Genomic DNA, 8,323 nt, shown 5'->3' with positions numbered 1-8,323 from the left:
CTAGAGTCTCTACCATGCTATAGAAACCACTTCACCTTGGAAGCTCATTCCATCCTTGGACTTCACATAATGGAAGATGTCTTTTTTCCCCTCACCATGCCTCTCCTTGTTCCCCCCTAAACCTCCATCTAAAGGGATGCCAGGATAATCATATCTTCATTCCTCCCCAGGTTGCACTTTGATCTTTTCTCTACTGAGCCCCCTCTCCATGGTCTCCTTTTCAGCTTCCTTCACGTGTTGTATTTTTCATTAGAATGCAAACTCCGTGTGGCCAGGGACTTTCTTTCTGTTTACATTTATGTCCTGAGCACTTAGGATGGTCACAGGCACATAACATTTACTACAAGCTGAACAACTTGTCTCAAGAAATGCCAAGTGGGCCAGTTCGGCAGAAGCATGTGTAGTTAAAATGCTGAAGAAAAAAAAATGGAAATGCAGGCACGATCCAGATTCTTGAGGGTCTGAAGTACTAAAATAAGGATTTTAAACTTCATTAACTCATTTGTGGGTATTTGGAGGAATTTTGTGGAAAAGTGACATGATTATACCTGTGTACTTACCTATGACTAAGACATCAATTTATACCAACACTGGGCATGAACTGATTCTCTTAGCAAGGGGTACACGGATAAGGAATATTAATCTGACTGCACTGTGAAGGATTATTTAGCTTTGGGCATTAATACAAAGTTAAAGAGATTATGAAATTTGTATGGCAATTCTGTGAAAGTCACCAAAAGGCTTATTACCAGTGTAGTTCAAATTATTGAACTGGGGGTCAGAAGACAATATTTTTGTTGTTTTCCTTTTTCACACTCAGGTGATGTAACCGTTTTGAGCATCAGTTCCTTCAACTGTGCATGAGGATAATTATCTCTAGTACCTGTTTTGTAGGGCACTTATGTAACTCATATGAGCCAATGTATATAAAGTATTTGCCAATCTAAAAGTGTTCTAAAAATGATAGAGGTCAGCACAATATCTAGAACAATCCCCTCAATCTTTCTACTCTCTTCTTTGTTTATCTTTGTCTGTTTCTGTCTTTTTCTCCATGTGTCTCTGTCTCACAATTTATCTGTTTCTGTCCATCTCTCTTTGTCTCTTTCTGTCTCTCTTCCTCTATTTTGCCCAAATATAGATAAAAGAAATCAAAATCCTATGAAAATGGTATAAATGGATTATTTCAATCCAATTAACATAGATGCTACTGTGCACTTTTATGTTCCAGGAACTGTGCTAAGTGCCAGGGATGTAATCATTTAAAAGAAAAATAGCCCCTAACTTCAAGAAGCTCACAATCTAAGGGATGGTGGAGGGACAACAAAGGGAGGCAGGAAAGCAGGGAGGGGAAATGGTACCTGGATGTGGGGTCGTCTTGTTTAGTACAGTTGAAACCAGGAAGAGCAGCAGGTGCAGAGTTGAGTGCACCCTCCAATCAGAGAGGAAGGAAATCTGAGTGAGGTGGTTTCAGTCACTGTAATGGGTATGTGGTATAAACCTAGCAGCATGTTGATGATACTAGAGGTGATGAACTTAACCTGGGAGGCATATCTTATTCCTTGGAGTTGAAACCACCATCTTCCACTCTACCACCCCACCATCAATTCCTCAGTTCCAACTTTCTTTAAGTGACAGAATAAGATACAGCATAGATAACCATTTTCTTTCACATTTTACCAGTCTCTTTCCCATTTGGTTCATCTTCAAATCATCCATGCCCTTCCTCCAATGTGGTGCTCAACATTAAACATTATTCTCCACATATTATCTGACCAGTGTAGAATACCCTAGGTCCATCTCTTCTTGATTCCTGAAAGCTATCAGTCAGTCATAGTTACGAAATTGATTCACAGACCTATATATACAGCCCTAGACTGTGTACTGAGCTTCAGTCCAGCATCACCAACTACTTTTTGGGCACTTTATTCTTACAGAAAAAAAAAAACAGAAAGACATAAAATTAGCATTTCTAAAAAAGAACTCACTATCTTTCCCTCAAAATTCACCCCTCTTCCAAACTGTCCTATTTTGGTAAAAGATACTGCCATTGTTATAGTACCTCAGGTTTGGAAAGTCAATATTATCTTTGGTTTCTCAATCTGTCTCATCCCACAGTTCCATTCAGTTGCCAAATCTTGCCATTTCTACCTTTCAACATTTCTCAGATCCCAAATTTTCTCTCTGTTCATACAGTTTTACCTTATCTGAGACTTTTGTTTCCTTCTAATTTATTTCCCTGTACCAAGTCTCTCCCAATTCCAATATGTTCCCATATAGATTTCAAATATTTTGTCTAAGCACATACCTGACCATTTTAATTTCCTACTCGGGATACTCTAGTGTTTCCCTGATTATTTCTAAGACAAAATATAAACTCCTGTACTTGGTTTTCAAATTCCTTCACAACCTGACCCCAACCTATCTTTCCAACCTCATATGCATACATATATATGGATTTATGTGTATATATACACACACATATATACACAAATATTACATGCATATATTATACATTATACACACACATATTGTCCCTAGGATACTGAGAAAATCTGAATGGTATTTCATGATAGTAACTCTCTTCTTTGGAAACTCAAACTTGAAAGTGAGAAGAAAGGATAACTGATTCAGTCAAGAGAAAGTAGGTGGTCCCACATCCACAGTGAGGGGCTCTAGTGAGAAATCCATATAGGATTATCTCACAGAGCTATTATACTGGCATAAAAATTCCCATAACCCAATTCTCCATGAATATGTCTGAAGGCTAAAAATATAAAGTTATACCTAACTCCATACTTATGCATAATTTCCCACATATGCAGAGAACAAAGAGAAACCACTACATAAGTGTTTCCTTCTGTTGTTCTATGGTCTGTGATTTAATTAATTTGAGTACTCCTTAAAATAGTGAAAAATATTTTAGTAGTGTATTACTATTTGTTAATGAGAATACAATTTTTCCTCTTTTGTAAATTGCAATAAAAAGTTTCTGTTTACTTTTTTTTTTTAAAGCAATTGGGGTTAAGTAACTTGCTCAAGGTTATACGGCCAGTTATTTCTGGGTGTGGTGCTAAGTATAGGAGCCCAGATTTGATCCCCAGGTCATCCCGATACTGGAGCCATGCTCTTACTCACTGAGCCACCTGGCCGCCCCTTCTGTTTACTTTTTTTAAAAATAAAGAATTTGATTCAGAGTCCTCATGTGGTCAAAAAATGTAGATCCTAAGATCTAGTCATTTACAACTACTTTGATTTTTGACCCAAGACAATTCACTGCACCTCAGTGGGTCATAGTTTCTATATGCATACCAGAGGCAGGAAGAATAGTTCATAGTGAAGGTAATTTCCAACCATAATAATCTATATTACTCTATTATTACTCTGTTGCATTCAAAAAAATGAAGAAATAAGGTTATTATAACTATATTGGAGTTGTATCAGTACAAATTTTTGTCACTTAACTCACTGCAGCAAAACAATCTCCTATTTCTTCCCTAATTGTTTTATGACTCCATATAACAACTTTGCAAAACTTCATCTTACTTTACTGAAGAAAAAGAATCAATACCTTACAAACTCCCTCTATTCCCCTTTTATGCATCTCAAAACATTTTAATATCATTCCCACTCTTTTTTTCCCCTTTCCTTCTTTATCTGAAAATGAAATGGCCCTTCCCTTTGATAAGGTTAATTCCTCTACTTGTGCCCTTGATCCCACTATTCCCTATCTTCTTCAGGTTACTTACCCTTAGGCCACCCCACCTTCTCTCAATAATCTTCAATTTTTCCTGTCTATTAGTTATTTTCTTGCTGCCTTCAAACATTCCCAAATCCCAACCCTCAAAAAAAATCTTCACTAAACTTCATCATTTTCTCAAATTATCACAACAAATTAATTTTTTCTCATTTTCTCAGTCAAATTCCAAAAAATTCTATTTTTCCCAGGGGAAAAATATCTATACTCTTCATCTTTACTTCCTTACTTTCACTCATTCTTCAGCCTTTTATAATATGGATTCTCATTTCACTATTTCACTTGAGAAAAAAAAATCACCAATAATATTAATATTAAATCTGATGATCTTTGTTTTTAAATCCATTTTTACCTCTTTGCTGCATTTAACACTATTTGCCAACCTGTTCCAGATGCCCTTCTTTGGTGAATTCTAATCTGGATTCAGATATCTGGCTGTATGACCCTGGGCAAGTCACTTATGTACCTGTTTCCTCATCTGTGAAATGAGCTAGAGAAGGAAATGGAAAACAACTTCAGTATCTTTGCCAAGAAAACACCAAAAAGGGTCACAAAGAGTCAGACATGATTAAAATGACTGAATGATAAATGAATCAGCACATACCTTGAATCCCCAGTTTCTCTAGGCATTGACATAGTGATTTCTTGGCATTGTGTTCTTAGTGTAACATTCTGGAATCAAGGAAAGGATTGTGTAGGCATCACCACATATACTCTTTTCAAAATCCTAATTCTTCCTGCAACTATGAGAAAGGAAAAACCTAGATTCTGTATTGCAGATTACAAAACTCCCAAAGGACTCACTGTTTCTTTAGCATTTTGAAACAAGGCTTCTAACTGAATCCAGGGAGAAGTTTGGCAAATCAAACAATTAAAAATTCAGAATCATAGATTGTAAAGATAATTTTTAATTCCAACCCACCCTTGCCTTTACAGCTTTCTTTAATGTGTTGTCTTCTTACATTACATTATAAACTCCTCCATGGCAGAGCCTGTCTTTATTTTGTTTATTTTTCTCTCCAGTGCTAAGCACAGTGTCTTTACACAGAGTGTTAGCTTAGAAAAATATATTTATTGACATATTTCTGTAATTCAAACATCATTTAAAATGGGGGCTCATTTTATTCATTAACTTCTTTAAAATTCTTTGAATAGGGCATAATGCATGATCAATAACATCTTAGAAGATACTGTGTGCAAGTTTTGTTTTAAATACAAAAATTAGTTTGCAACATATTTCATAATAAAATATTATTATTGATTTTTAAACATACTAATCAATCACTTATTTTCATCTCATAGACTATTATGAACATAACAACATTGCAAGTATTATTGTTCTTCCATCAAAAACTATGGGGCCTAGATGTTCAACTCTCTAATATAACAAATTGTGGGAACACAAAATCTTTGACTTTTCAGAAATCATGAAATATTAACACCTCTGGGCTATGGGGAGTGATACCAGTAATATTCAGTCTTTCTTTTATGCATGATGTGATTCATCATACAAAGTGTACCCATCTCTTAATTTTCTATGACCCCTGCAAAAAACTCATCAAAGAAAAAAATCCTGGTTGACTTCAAAAGGAGTTCTGCATTTGGATAAGACTGATAGCAAATGGGAAAGTTGAAATAATATGCCATATTTCTTTCTTCAGGACAAATGCTGCCCAAGTTTCACATTCCCATTATTAGTATAAATAAACAACTTATTGAAAGGATATCTTCTACTCTAAGGTATGGTTGGTTTTTTTTTATTTAATATATACCACTGGTGTTCTAAGAACTTTTTAAAGGTAGCTGGTCATATAAAAATTCAGCAAGACAAATTTTATTACTCCCTGTTAATATTTTCCCATGTCATTTCTCCATAAGGAATCTCTACAAGTTACAATAGTTCCCATTTCTCTAGGCTAATTTTTAATCTTTAGCAACATTTACAAAAAAAACAAAAACTATTTTTTAATCCATCACTATATATTAACACAGCACGGGAGGCAGCAAAGCAAAGGATTTTCCTTTGGGGGTCTTTCTTAACAACCATACCATCTGACATCAAGGCATAATTCATTCATAATCCTTGAAATAAATGTGCCCACTCCACCATCCTGCAGTCAGCATGATGCCAGAGCTAAGTGATTTAGCCCCAATCCCACCACATCCTTAAATTTCTTCAGCCTCTACCCAGACAGTCCTGAGCACTCGCAAAGCATATAAAATCTTAGCTTTTCTAGAGTCTTTCCACAAAATCATGAAACTGTCCTGTTTCCCACCATTCTAGAGCATGGCACAGGTGGTCTGTCTGAGTGACATATCATGGTTATCTTAAATCTCCAGCAGGTACCTACTAACCATATTTCCTGAGCCTTGGGGCACCCTCCTTTGTCTCTCACCCCTGAATTTAATAAATAAAAAAAAGTTTTGAAAGACTAGAGAATTCTGATCAAAACAGTGACCAATGATTCCAGAGGACCAATGATGAACTATGTTACCCATCACTCAATAGAAAGGTAACTGAGTCAGAATGCAGAATAGAACACAAATTATTGGATATGGCCAACACAGGGAATTTTTTTGCTTGATTTTGCATGTTCGGTAGAAATTTTTACCTCTCCTACCTATCTCTACTCTCTATGGAGAACAGATATGGGAAGGAAAAAAATAAAACTGAAATTGAAAAAATAAAGGGAATGCATAGAAGGCCTTTTGAGATATTAAAAAACAACAGCAACCAAGTTTCTTACCTTTTTTCATTCATATATTCAGTTCAACAACTTGTAGTTCAGTCACATAGCACTCTAAGTGAGTTTCATAGGACCATAACAAGTTGAAATGACTTACTCAAGGTCATACAGCTAGTATATGTTAGAAGTAGAACTTGAGCCTAGGGCTTTCTGATTCTTAATTTCTGCTCTCTATCCACTAACCCAGGCTTCCTTGTATCACATATGAATGCATAATATATGTATGCATATATATGTGTGTATGTGCATATATGAACATATAGGTGGGTATGTGTGTGCATATATATTGTATATGTGTGTATAGACATACATATACACACATATATACATGTACTATCTATACTCATAGATATATATGCATGCATACATATATATACACATTTCTTCTAGTATAAGAATTTTTATAACACAAAGTTTTATAAAGCATTTAACATAAGCTATCTCATTTGATTCTCACAATGATCCAGTGAAATAGATGCTGCTATTCCCCCCATTTTCCAGATGTGGATACAACTTCAGAAAAGTTTAAAAGACTTACCCACAGTCACATAGCAAATATGTTCATGACACAGAATTTGAAATCAAGTCTTCCTGAGTTCCAGTTTGGTATTTTATTCACTTTATAGTGTAGGTGCTTCTAACAGAACATAGCAACATCACAAATTTAATAAAAAGTAAAGAAGCCCCCAAATTATATTTACCCAAGATAAAAACATCCTGTCTACTTGGCCTTGATCTGACACTTCCCCTATTAAAGCATTTGCTATGGGGTGGAGTTGCTCTGATTAGCTTTTGAGTAGCATAAATCTCAGGATAAAGCAGAAAGTCCATTCAACAAGAACTTCATCAATCATTTGTTCAATAGAGCTGTACCTAAAACAACCTGGCATTTATTCTAACCTAGAGAGAACTAGAGGATCAAATAAAAGGGTTAAATTCCTGTAAACCCCTCAAAAAAGGAAATATGAAGCTTCTCTGAATTTTATGAAAAGGGAACCTCTACTGCCAATAATCGGACAAAAAATTCCCTATATAATTTGCCTTGCAGGAACATACATATTTATTACAAATACTTTTTAATATATATACATATATACATCCATGTCATCTCTATATGCAGATGGATAAAAATTGATATAAAAAACTTGAAATACAGATGGTGATATAGACAGGAAGAGAGAAAAAAATCAAGATAGAGAGATAGAAGTGGAAGGAGAGAGCTAAGAGTCAGAGATAGAATCAATAGAGATATAAAATGTTTTGGACTTTTCAAAGCCCTTTGGAAAGGAAGACACTGGATCGCATGAATTCCTTGAGGTGTAAGTGAAGGAACAGGGACAGAATGCACATGCCTAACATGTAGACAAAGCGTCCTCCAAATGAATTCTGACCTCATGAAGCTGTGACAAGGAGACATCACAAAAGTAAAAGAAACATGAAGACCAGTCAGGTGAGATAACTTTAAGGAAGACAGTTACATCTTTGGGGGGAAAAATAAAACAACTCTAAGTCCCGTGTCATCCTTATTCCCCTCTTATTCTCAGAGTCCTTGACACTTTATGCAAATGTGCAGCTGCTTGCCACATTTCTTCAGGTTCCTCCAAGCCTGGACAGCTCCCTGCAGGGTGATGGCGGGGAAAGACCTCTTTCAGCCTCCACAGTGCGCATTTTGGTAAAATAAATGTGCTTAACTCCAGTCCTATATTGGAATTTAAAAGCAAAACTAAATCAGGAATAAGTAAATAATTTAGATTATTATAATATCACAGCTCTAGAGCTGGAAAGGATGTTAGGGGCCATCTAGTTCAACTCTGATTTTACA

The sequence above is a fragment of the Petaurus breviceps genome, unplaced genomic scaffold (genome assembly GCF_028583685.1).
Source record: "Petaurus breviceps papuanus isolate PSGF00001 unplaced genomic scaffold, PetGlider_PUasm1.0 186, whole genome shotgun sequence".
Classification (NCBI taxonomy): Eukaryota; Metazoa; Chordata; class Mammalia; order Diprotodontia; family Petauridae; genus Petaurus; species Petaurus breviceps.
This window is presented reverse-complemented; position numbering follows the sequence as displayed.